This window comes from Bombina bombina, chromosome 5 (genome assembly GCF_027579735.1).
Source record: "Bombina bombina isolate aBomBom1 chromosome 5, aBomBom1.pri, whole genome shotgun sequence".
Taxonomy (NCBI): Eukaryota; Metazoa; Chordata; class Amphibia; order Anura; family Bombinatoridae; genus Bombina; species Bombina bombina.
The window spans coordinates 641631621-641644367 of NC_069503.1; positions in this window are offsets into that span (position 1 = coordinate 641631621).

Here is a 12747-nt window from a genome sequence, read left to right on the forward strand (position 1 = left end):
CTGCCCCGATCGGATGAAGACTTCTGCCCGGCTGAAGGACCACTTGTGCCCGCATTGGATGAAGAGTTCGGCCCTGTTGGGTGAAGACGGCTCAAGGTAGGGTGATCTTCAAAGGGGTAGTGTTAGGTTTATTTAAGGGGGAATCGGGTGGGATTTAGAGTAGAGGTGTGTGGGTGGTAGGTTGTAATGTTGGGGGGTATTGTAATGCTTTTTTTTTTTATAGGTAAAAGAGCTGATTACTTTGGGGCAATGCCCCGCAAAAAGCCCTTTTAAAGGCTATTTGTAATTTAGTTTAGGGTAGGGAAATTTTATTATTTTGGGGGGGCTTTATTATTTTATTAGGGGGCTTAGATTAGGTGTAATTAGATTAAACTTCTTGTAATATTTTTTTATTTTTTGTAATTTAGTGTTTTTTTTGTAATATAGTTTAGTTTATTTAATTGTATTTTATATTAGATAATTGTAGTTAATTTATTTAATTAATTTATTGATAGTGTAGTGTTAGGTGTATTTGTAACTTAGGTTAGGATTTATTTTACAGGTAATTTTGTAATTATTTTAACTAGGTAGCTATTAAATAGTTATTGTACCTAGTTAAAATAAATACAAAGTTACCTGTAAAATAAATATAAATCCTAAAATAGCTACAATGTAATTATTAATTATATTGTAGCTATTTTAGGGTTTATTTTATAGGTAAGTATTTAGTTTTAAATAGGAATAGTTTAGTTAATAATATTAATATTATTTAGATTTATTTAAATAATAATTAAGTTAGGGGATGTTAGGGTTAGACTTAGGTTTAGGGGGAAATATATTTAATGTAGGTGGCGGCAGTGTAGGGGGATCAGATTAGGGGTTAATATATTTAATGTAGGTGGCGAAGGTGTAGGGGTCAGATTAGAGGGTAATACATTTAATGTAGGTGGCGGCGGTGTAGGGGGGTAAGATTAGGGGTAATACATTTAATGTTAGTGGCGGCGGTGTAGGGGGTCAGATTAGGGGGTAATACATTTAATGTAGGTGGCGGCGGTGTAGGGGGGCCATATTAGGGGGTAATACATTTAATGTAGGTGGCGGCAGGGTCCGGGAACAGCGGTTTAGGGGTTAATACATATAATGTAGGTGGCGGCGGGGTCCGGGAGCGGCGGTTTAGGGGTTAATACATTTATTATTAGGAGTGAGAGGGGAGATTGCAGATATAGGGGTATACGTGTCAGGATGATGTTTGGGAGGCGTGTTTGACAGTTACGGGAGATTTAATACTTTAGTTAGTTTTTGTAGGTGACGGCAGTTTCTAAAGTGCCGTAAGTCACTGGCGACTCCAGAAATTTGTACTTACGCTTATTTCTGGACATCGCTAGTTTTTCCGACTTACGGCACTTTAGCAACTGCCGGCGGAGTATATAGGATACCCCGATGTGCGAGGTGAAACTACGGGCAGCGCGGGTTCCCTCGCTTGCACCAAAAACTATGCCGTATATTGGATTGCGCCCTTTATATGACAGCTAAATGTGGTTATTCCTCAAAAGAAGGTGTCCTTTTGCATTATAGCCTGCATCATATTTTAGTCACAGACACAAAATACTGTCTCTATAAAATTGTAACTTCTCCCACAGAAGGTTGTAGCTGTCACATTCACTTGGGAGCTGCAGCAATGATTGAGGCTTCAATCTGTTGTGTGTGATGACTGACCCACTGATATTGATAGCAACAGGACCCTTTTGTTAATATTTTTACATTTGCTGTTAACCGCACATTTTAAATATTTTTTTCTGTAAAATAATTTTCCTGTGTCCAGCTAAATTATTTCATTTTAATATTTGATAATCTATTAATCATATTTATTGTTGTCAGTATTATATGTAGGAAGCACTTTTGCAATATTTTTCCTCATTAGTTATCTATATTCTTTTCTAATATTAGATTTTTTTTTATATATATTGCTATCCCACAGGATCTTGGAAAAATGCATGTCTTGTGTTTGTGCCTGGTGAATGTCTGATGATCTGCAAAGCACTGTGTAAATCATATAGCTGAGAAGAAATGGTTGTCATAGTAACAAGATAGTCCAATCAGCTGCAGAGGATCCCCCGAGACATCTAATTTATGCAGCAAATAGAGCAGGTGGCTAGATTAGAGTGTGCCAAGCGCATTGGAAAAATAATCTTACGCTCATACAAATACTGTATCTTTTATATTAACCTCCATCTATAGCCTTTCTTTATTATATTAATTATAATAACAATATTATAGTTGTTGAACAAATTGTCCAGTTGATTTGGCAATAAAAACAAATTGTAAAACATTTAAACATATTAAACTAGAATGAGGTTTATTAAAAGAATATGATTTATTACTTATTTGAGGTTGTAATCAGTTCATCAGTGTATATTGCCAAGAATCCTCATGACTAGCGCATAATTATGTATTAAAGCTTTTGAACTTCACATATTACAGAATGTTTTCTGTTCTTACTCTACTTATGCAGGATTTCTGTGCATTACTGTACTCTTGCAGAATTTCAGGTAATTGAAATGTCATAATTAAAGTAACAAAATAATTAGAGCAGTTTATTTATTGACATACTTCTGCCTTGCCCTATGTGCTTAACCCCATCTTAACAATTATACAGCTAGGGAAGATAGAGCTGTTTTGTTTCAAATGCTGTCCCCTCAAAAGTATACGGGAGGATCAGTCACTATATAGCTACTTTGGAACACACTACAACTGCTTATTGGCTGGTACAGCTGCCTATATATATATATATTTTTTTTGGAGACAGTATGGTAGGACATGGTGCACATCAGTGTGCAGCCCAGCAGTAACCCAATAATAAGAGAACCACAGCTTGCAGTCTACATTGTGCAGTGTTTGCTAATTGCAAGGTGCAGTTACCTAATTAACTGTTTCCCTGCTGGCCCACACAAAACCGGCATTAGAGGAAACACTGGTGCACTTATGTCACTATTGGCCCAATTCTCTAAAGCTCTCTATTCAGCCGAAACTCTCTAAAAGATCCATCAGTACTACAAGGTCTATCACAAAATTGTGTAAGTGAAACTATAAAATTAGTTAGGACATGCCCATTCTTACAGGCAAAGATTCCAGAAGTGACGTTGGAGACGACATTCACATCACATTGGGGACAGCGTGCCTTCTTATTAGAACAGTGAGGGGGACTACCTGAGTACTTTGTCCTGCAGACATCTGATTGAGGTTTTTGTATGGACTGAGAACAGGTTTTTGTGTCTTCGCAGATGGTACCCTCTATCATGTAACTATGCGTTATTTATACCTCATGTAGTTTGAGGTTATGATGTGTGAGTGTTTTTAATCTTGGATATTAAAGTGGTGTCTTATATAACTACACTTAGGGGCCAATTTATCAAAGTGCAGAGGACATGATCCGCTGTAGCGGATCATGTCTGTCGCACATCGATAAATGCCAACAGCATACGCTGACGGCATTTATCATTGTACAAGTATTTCTAGTGAAATGCTTGTGCAATGCTGCCCCCCTGCACTTTTGCGGCCAATTGGCTGCTAGCAGGGGGTGTCAATGAACCCGATTGTATCTGATCAAGCTGATTGCTGTCCGCCACCTCAGAGGTGGCGGACGAGTTAAGGAACAGCTGCTTCTTAACTCCTGTTTCCAGTGAGCCTGAAGGCTCACGCAGGAACAGGTGTATATGGCCCCATTCGGGCCATGATAAATTGGCCCCTTAGAGTAGCGTTGTACTCTCTTTGTTTGCCTTTATTACTGTACATTGCCCAGTATATTTAACAGTGTAAAAATCGTCTTCAAAGTAGGCTATTAAAACAGTATTAAAAAAGGGTATTCAGTAACAATCATATTAATAACACACATTAATATTTTCAATAAAAGTATGCAATAAAAAGGGAATTTAAATTATGCTACGGAATTTAAAGTATGCAGTAAAAATGTATTCAGGGCCAGATTAGAAATGGAGCGTTATTTAACACTCGCACTAACGTGTTAACTCCGCTAGAAGTAAGTTTTTGCACATCTCGTGTAGCCCTTGTATTATAAGTTGAAAGCAAACAGTTTTAAAATGAACCAGATGCAAGCAAAAAGTCTAAGTTAGAATATTGTGTGTACGTTCACAGATTCCCCCATAGAATTCAATGGAGCTAAAAAAGTGGTTAAAAAAAACAACACCGTACCTGCTCATAAAACCGATCGCATATTCTCAATTGATCTAACCCAACATAAAAATTTAAATATTTCACATTCCAATGTTCTTCTCATAGCAAAATATTTTCTATTTATTCTACTGCTAATACATCCTTTGATTTGGATTAGATTTATTCATACAGTAATTTTATAGAAAAAAACAATGATATACAGTAATGGGTAACCCTAGAGCAGTTCTTGGATTTGGTTTGTAACTGTACTTTTTAATGTATTTCTGATGTGCTTTGTGTTAATGTTAACTACAGCTCTGAGGACGCGGTAATCATTTAGCATAACTTGCGATTGTGCTCAAGCGATCGTGTTTACCTTAAACTTGTAATACGAGAGGTAAACCCAATGCACGCAAACACCCGCAATAAACTCCTTTTCATTTGCGCGTAACTGTTTGCACTCCACTCGTTATCTGGCCCTTAATGTACACAGTAAAAATATTATTTAATGTAAGCTGCATTTTCAAAATACAAAGCTAAAATCATATCAAAAAGTACAAAATTGAAAGCGTACTTTATTTTTCTATTGTAAAATGAGCCTTGCAGCCTTGGTAAATGAGCTTGAATGGGGAAGGTCTGACAGTTTCTTCTACTTGCCATTATATTCACTAGGCATGTTACGCCAGCAGATTTTTTCAAATGTAAGTTGGTAATTTTTTCAGAAAATACTCAAGGGGCTGATTGCACTCAGCTTTGTATGCAAAATCAAAAGTTATTGTAAGGTAAAGAATGCTTAAAACAGATTAATTTGATTTGTATTTACTTAAATAAAATGTTTTCAGTGCTGGATGTTTCCTGTAAGTTCATGTTACACTTTTCTGGCATTTCTGCATTCTAGAGAGCTTCATTACTTTCAAAGGGAAGCAGCTTGCCAGTGCCACTCTCTGGGACTTCCAGGTTCCATTACATTTTTAGATGACTGGGTAAAGGCTGCCCTTTCCAGGGTTTGTATGATATTTCTCTCCATGCTGGTAAAACTCAAAGAATTGGGTCATATACTGTATGTTTAACATTTAAAAGCTGTCAAACGATGGGACCTATTCCAGAGCTTTAAAGTGAATGTAAATTTTGATGCTAAAGTGCCGGTTTTTAAAAATTCGATTAAAAACAGGGGCACTTCAATTCATCAAAATTTACATTTCACTCCTGTTGTGAAAAAAAAACTTATCTTTTAATCTTGACAGCAGCTCCAGCTTCCTCCACCCGTCGCAAAGCCTCTTCCTGGGTCTAAAATGAGGAATCCGGCTTCCTCCAATCACGGCATTGAATCAGACACTGATTCCCCCGGGGGGGAAGCCGTGATTGGAGGATGACCTATCCATCATTTCTGACATCAGAATTGGCTTGCAATGACCGGAGGAAGCTGGAGCTGCTGTCAAGTTTAAAAGGTAAGTTTTTTTTTCACAACACGAGTGAAATGTAAATTTTGATGAATTAAAGTGCCCCTGTTTTTAATCAAATTTTTAAAAACCGGACACTTTAGCATCAAAATTTACATTCACTTTAAATTAGCTATCCAAATTGCTTTGCATGAATTTCCACACATTTTTCAAACTCATAACACTGTTGCCATATATTGCTAAAAACATGTACACACTCCTGATATCAAGGATACAGAGAGAAAAAAGTAAAGATTTAAAAAAAAAAGTAAATTGGATTGGTGCATTCTGTGAGGGTTATTTATCAAGCTGTCAACCGCAAATATGCTGGAATTCCGCAGCGTAATTGTGGCGAGCAGCCTGATTCGACCCATTTATCAAAGCCTACAGACCAGCAAAAGTTGAAATTTGTGACGTAACATACGATCCACTGGTCTCAATCCGATACAGATCAATGATTACGTCATTACAGATGTTCCGAATACAAATTCGGCACTATCTGACACCTATTGCCATTTATCAAACTTCTAAAAGGTACGCTCGCCACTATTCCGGCCCAGCGTACCTGGTTTTAATTCCGCCACCCTGGAGGCCGAGGATGTAATAGGAATCAATGGGAGTCTGAAAGCAGCGAAAGCTTATGTTCGATGCTGCCAGATATCCCATTGATTTATATGGTAGAAAACCAGTAATGTTTACACCTAACACCATAACAAAAGCCCCGAGTCTAAACAACCATAATCTGCCGCCCCTGACATCGACACAACCTACATAATGTTATTAACCCCTATTCCGCTGCTCCCGGACCCCACTGCAACTAAATAAATGTATTAACCCCTATCCCGCCATTCCCGGAGCCCACCACAACTAAATAAATGTATTAACCCCTATCCCGCTGCTCCAGAACTATATTAAACTATTAATTAACCTACCCTAACTATTATACTAAAATTAAATTAAACTATTAATTACCTACCCTAACTATTATACTAAAATTACATTAAACTACCAATTAAATTAACTATATTACATATTTAAAAACCTAACCCTACTCAAATTATTTAAATCTACTATAACAAATTACTATATTGCAAAAAATAACAACTAAGTTACAAAAAATAAAAAACATTAAGTTGCAAAATATAAAAAATCACAGTATCAAAAATAAAAAAGAATTACACCTAATCTAAGAGCCCTATCAAAATAAAAAAGACCCCCCAAAATAAAAAAAACCCTAGCCTACACTAAACTACCAATGGCCCTTAAAAGGTCCTTTTGCGGGGCATTGCCCCAAAGAAATCAGCTCTTTTACCTGTAAAAAAATACAAACACCCCCCAACAGTAAAACTCACCACCCAACCAACCCCCCAAATAAAACCCTATCTAAAAAAAACTAAGCTCCCCATTGCCCTGAAAATGGCATTTCTATGGGCATTGCCCTTAAAAGGTCATTTAGCTCTTTTACTGCCCAAAGTCCCTAACCTAAAATTAAAACCCACCCAATAAACCCTTAAAATTCTAACACTAACCTCCGAAGATCCAATTACAGTTTTCGAAGACCGGACATCCATCCTCATCCAAGCGGCAGAAGTCCTCAGTGAAGCCGGCAGAAGTCTTCATCCAAGCAGGCCGAAGTTTTCATCAAAGCAAGCAGAAGTCTTTATCCAGATGGCATCTTCTATCTTCATCCATCTGGTGTGGAGCAGCTCCATCTTCAAGACATCCGGCATGGAGCATCCTCTTCTTACAACGTCTCTTGAAGAATTAAGTTTTCCTTTAAATTACGTCATCCAAGATGGCATCTCTTACATTCCGATTGACTGATAGAATTCTATCAGCCAATAGGAATTAAGGGGGAAAAATACTATTGGCTGTTGCAATCAGCCAATAGGATTGAGCTTTCATCCTATTGGCTGATTGCTACAGCCAATAGGATTTTTACCCACTTAATTCCTATTGGCTGATAGAATTCTATCAGCCAAACGGAATGTAAGGGACGCCATCTTGGATGACATAATTTAAAGGGAAACTTCATTCTTCAAGAGACGTCGTAAGAAGAGGATGCTCCGTGCAGGATGTCTTGAAGATGGACTCGCTCTGCTCCGGATGGATGAAGATAGAAGATGCTGTCTGGATGAAGACTTCTGCCAGCTTGGATAAAGACTTCGGCCCGCTTGGATGCAGACTTCTGCTGGCTTTGCTGAGGACTTCTGGCGTTTGGATGAGGATGGATGTCCGATCTTCAAAAACTGTAAGTGGATCTTTGGGGGTTAGTGTTAGGTTTTTTTTAAGGGTTTATTAGGTGGGTTTTAATTTTAGGTTAGGGATTTTTGGCAGTAAAAGAGCTAAATGCCCTTTTAAGGGCAATGCCCATACAAATGCCCTTTTCAGGGCAATGGGGAACTTAGGTTTTTTAGAAAGGTTTTTATTTGGGGGGTTTGGTTGTGTGGGTGGTGGGTTTTACTGTTGGGGGGGGGTGTTTGTATTTTTTTTTACAGGTAAAAGAGCTGATTTCTTTGGGGCAATGCCCTGCAAAACACCCTTTTAAGGGTCATTGGTAGTTTAGTTTAGGTTAGGGTTTTTTTTATTTTGGGGGGGCTTTTTTATTTTGATAGGGCTATTAGATTAGGTGTAATTCTTTTTTTATTTTTGATACTGTGGTTTTTTATTTTTTTGTAACTTAGTGTTTTTTATTTCTTGTAACTTAGTTGTTATTTTTTTGTAATATAGTAATTTTTTAAAGTAGATTTAAATAATTTGAGTAAGGTTACATTTTCAAATATGTAATATAATTAATTTAATTTGTAGTTTAACGTAAATTTAGAATAATAGTAAGGGTAGGCTAATTAATAGTTTAATATAGTTTAATTTAATTCTACAGGTAAGTTTAAATTTATTATAAGATAGGGATGAGGTAATTATAATGTAAAGTTAGCGGGTTGCTAGGTTTAGGGGTTAATATCTTAATTTAGTTTATGGCAATGTGTTAATAGGTTTAGTAAGTGGCAATGATGTGGGAGGCCAAGGGTTTAGGGGTTAATACATTTATTTAGTGGCAGTGGGGTCCGGGAGCGGCGGGATAGGGGTTAATAGCGTTATTAAAGTTGTGGTGGGCTCCGGGAGCGGTGGGATAGGGGTTAATTGCTTTATTAAAGTTGCAGTGGGCTCTGGGAGCGACGGGATAGGGGTTAATACATTTATTTAGGTTGCGTCAGGGTCCGGGAGCGGCGGGATAGGGGTTAATACATTTATTTAGTTGCTGCAGGGTCCGGGAGCAGCAGGATAGGGGTTAATACTTTTATTTTGTTGCGGTGGGCTCCGAGAGCGGCGGGATAGGGGTTAAACATTTTAGTATAGTGGCAGTGTTTAGTGACAGGGTATAAATAAAGTTGGAAAAAAGTCGAATATCAGCGAGATCGATGACTGTTAGTTAACAACAGTCTGCTGCTCATCGCCCTGTACTTGATGCACGTCTTTTTGCCGGCTTTTTTTATAAATATGGAGATCATATTCAGGCCCGCGGCCGCAATGTTAGGCGATGTTAGGCGAGCGTATTGGTGCCGGCGAATGCAGCACAGTTGACGGCTTGATACATAGGCTCCTCTATAGGAGCACTTGAGCACGTGAACCCCCTGACCTGAACCCCCTGACCTGAACTGACCCCTGATGAAAAAAAAAAATTTAAAAAAAAAGAATGAATGAGAAAATAAATTTTTTTTTTTACATTTTTAAACCTTTTTTTGCAGATAAAATAAAAAAATCTTCCATTCTCCACTTCAGTTTTTACTAAAAAACATTAAAATTGCACTTTTTAATTCTTAATAAGGCTGAAAGTGGAGAGGGCTGTATACTTCTATCTAGACTATTGCACATGCTGAGCAGTGCGATAGACAGAAATATAGGCAAAAGCTCTCTCCACTTTCAGCCTGCATTGAGTGTAGTGCCACCTACAGGCCAGCCCATAGCCTTCTTAAAGAGCACAGCTCTTAGTGTGCGAGAGCCAGCTGTCACGTGACACTCGCACCCTAAGAGCTGTGCCTGTGTGTGTGGGAGGAGGAGCATCTCAGGGAAACACAGCGTGGAGATCCAAGATGGTGTCGTTGACAGATTGAGTCAGTAAACTGTGAATGTGACTTATGCGGCAATGCAGCATCAGATTGATCTGGGCTGGGGCCTGGGGGTGACTGCTGCAGCCAGATTTAAGCCGGTGAGTGATTTTCTTTAGGTCGGCGGGAAGGAAGAGCATGACAAGGTAGGAAGAAGTGTTCATTTAATAATTTTTAAATGTTTGGCCAAGTTTTATTACTGTTAGTAATGTCCTAACCACTGCGTGCAGCTGCTTCTTCTTGTTTGTGATCTAGGCTGTGTCTGCCGAGTGCTTGTTTTCCTGATCCCCTTTATTGCTGGCTAACGTTACATCTTTACACAGGAACAAGTTTAATTAACTAGTAACTAAACCACCATGCTGCAGCTGCACTCAGAAACTTCCTAAACACAGATATGCTTTACATACCGTGCTGACTCTGAGCATGGTATAGAAAGCATATCTGTGTTTAGGAAGTTTCTAAGTGCAGCATGGTGGTTTAGTTACTAGTTAATGTTCCTGTGTAAAGATGTAACGTTAGCCAGCAATAAAAGGGAGCAGGAAAACAAGCTCTCGGCAGACACAGCCTGGATCCCTGTAACAACAATACAACGTAGCTGCAGGTAACTGGTCTCCTCCCCCAGTCACCCTTCTGTAGCCTGCCGCACTGTTAGACAGAGGAATCTAAGCTTTATGCTGTGTGAGTTAGCTCTGCTTATCTTGTCAGGCAGCGTTTAGACAGAAGCTAAATCACACAGCATAAAGATTCCTAACTGTGTTTACTATTCAGTGACGGACTCTTCAGAGTAATAAATACCAGGGGGAGGAGGTTGCTTGTGTTAGAGCCCTTTCGGTGAGCTCTTAAGGACATGATAATTACATGTGTGTTTGCATGAGAGCATCAACCTGTGGGTTAAGGTTTTATTATTAAAAAATCTCTCCCCTAATGTAGTGACCTGCTCTTCAGTTTTATAATTATAAATAAAGATTAACTTTATATATTGGGGACTGTGGCCATTCATTTATAGTACTTTATTTTATGATGGTTACACTTGTATTGGTTTCTTACCATTTGTCTTAACAGGATTTAGCTTTATACTATGTCATTGTAGCATAGATGTAGCTGCAGGTAAGTTGCCTTCTCCCCCAGCCCATCTCTGTGGACTATCTGTGTGCTTGCTGTGTAGCTCTGGACAGACACTTCATAGTAATAAATTGCAGGGGGAAGGGGTGGGGGGTTGTTTTAGAGCCCTTACTAACCGCCTTCTCGGGATTGTTTAACTATTCATGAACACAATAGTTTTAGGAGATTTAAAGGGACAGGGAACTCAAACATTTTCTTCCATGATTTGGATAGAAGATGGAAGAAAATGTTTAGGTTTCCTGTCCCTTTAAATCTCCTAAAACTATTGTGTTCATGAATAGTTAAAAACAACTTTCCAATTTACTTATATTATCAAACTTGCTTCATTCTCTTGTTATCCTTTGCTGAAAGAACAGCATTGCACTACAGACAGCTGAACAAATCTAGTTAACAAATCACAAAAGAAAAATGTGTGTAGGTACCAATCACCAGCTATCCCCATTAGTGTAAGATATGTGCATATTATAAATACAGTATTCCATTACAAAAGATCTGCATGAAAACTGAATGTTTAAAAAAACAGTGAAACTGCATTTTGTTAGTAAAATATGGTTTACACTCCAATGACATACCCTTTGATAAGACTTTGAAAGGGATAGGAAAAAAATTAAACTTGCGTGATTCAGATACAGCATGCAAATTTAAGTCACTTTTAAAATGTATTTTATTTTCACATGTAGTTTGTTCTCTTGGTATCTTTTGTACATATCCTACACTACTGGGAACTGGCTGGTAATTGCTGACTAGACACCTTTGTAGTTTTATCTTTTTGATTGATTGACTAGAAGTGTTCAGCTAGTTGTGCTTTGCTGCTCCTTCTGCAAAGGATACCAAGAGAATGAAGCAAATTTAATTATAGAAGTCAATTGAAAAGTTGTTTAAAAATTGTATCATCTATCTGAATAATAAAATACACGTTCTCTATCTCTTTCTCTCTTTCTCTTTCTCTCTCTCTCTCTCTCTCTCTCTCTCTCTCTCTCCCCCTCTCTTTTTCTTTCTCTCCCCCTCTCTCCCCCTCTCTTTTTCTCTCTCTCCCCCTCTCTCTCCCTCTCTTTTTCTCTCTCTGTCTCTCTCTCCCTCTCCTTCTCTCTCTATCTCCCTCTCCGTGTGTGTGTGTAGAGAGCCATCTGAGGGGTGGGGCTTTTTCAAGGGGTGTGGTCAGAGGCGGGGCCAAGTGCACCTCCATCTTCATAATTCACCAGCCGCCACTGTAGGCCTCTGTATCTCAATCATCAAAGTTTAATTTTGACTTTCATGGCATCCTACGAAAAGCATAATTTTTATTGTTTTACCTTTGTTTACTGAAGATTTTCTGTTATATTGTACAGTATTTGCCATTAAGGCTGATTAATTCATTCAAAAGTAATTAATTTTATTAGTTTGGAATGCCAATGAAAAAAAACAAAAAAACACCTGAGATGAATTCAAAGGCTTTCCACATCAAGCTTCAATTGCTTAAAAAAAATGGGTTTTTGAATCTTTCCTATATTAAAAGCGATATGAAACCCAAAAATGTTCTTTTGTGATTCACATAGAGCATACTATTCAAAGTATCCAATTTACTTATATTATAAAATTTGCTTTGTTCCCATGATATAGGTGTATGGTGCACTACATGGCAGGAAATGGTGCTGTCATCTATTGCTCTAGCAAATGGATAACATTCTTGCAAAACTGCAGCCACTGGGGCCTATTTATGATTGTGCGAGTGGACATGATCCGATATAGCGGATCATGTCCGCTGCACATCGATAAATGCCGACAGCATACACTCTCAACATTTATCATTGCACCAGAAGTTCTTGTGAACTGCTGGTGCAATGCGCCCCCTGCAGGGGGTGTCAATCAGCCCGATCGTATAGGTTCGGGCGGATTGAAGACCGCAGCCTCAGAGGCAGCGGATCAGTTATGGAGCAGCTGTCTTTATACCG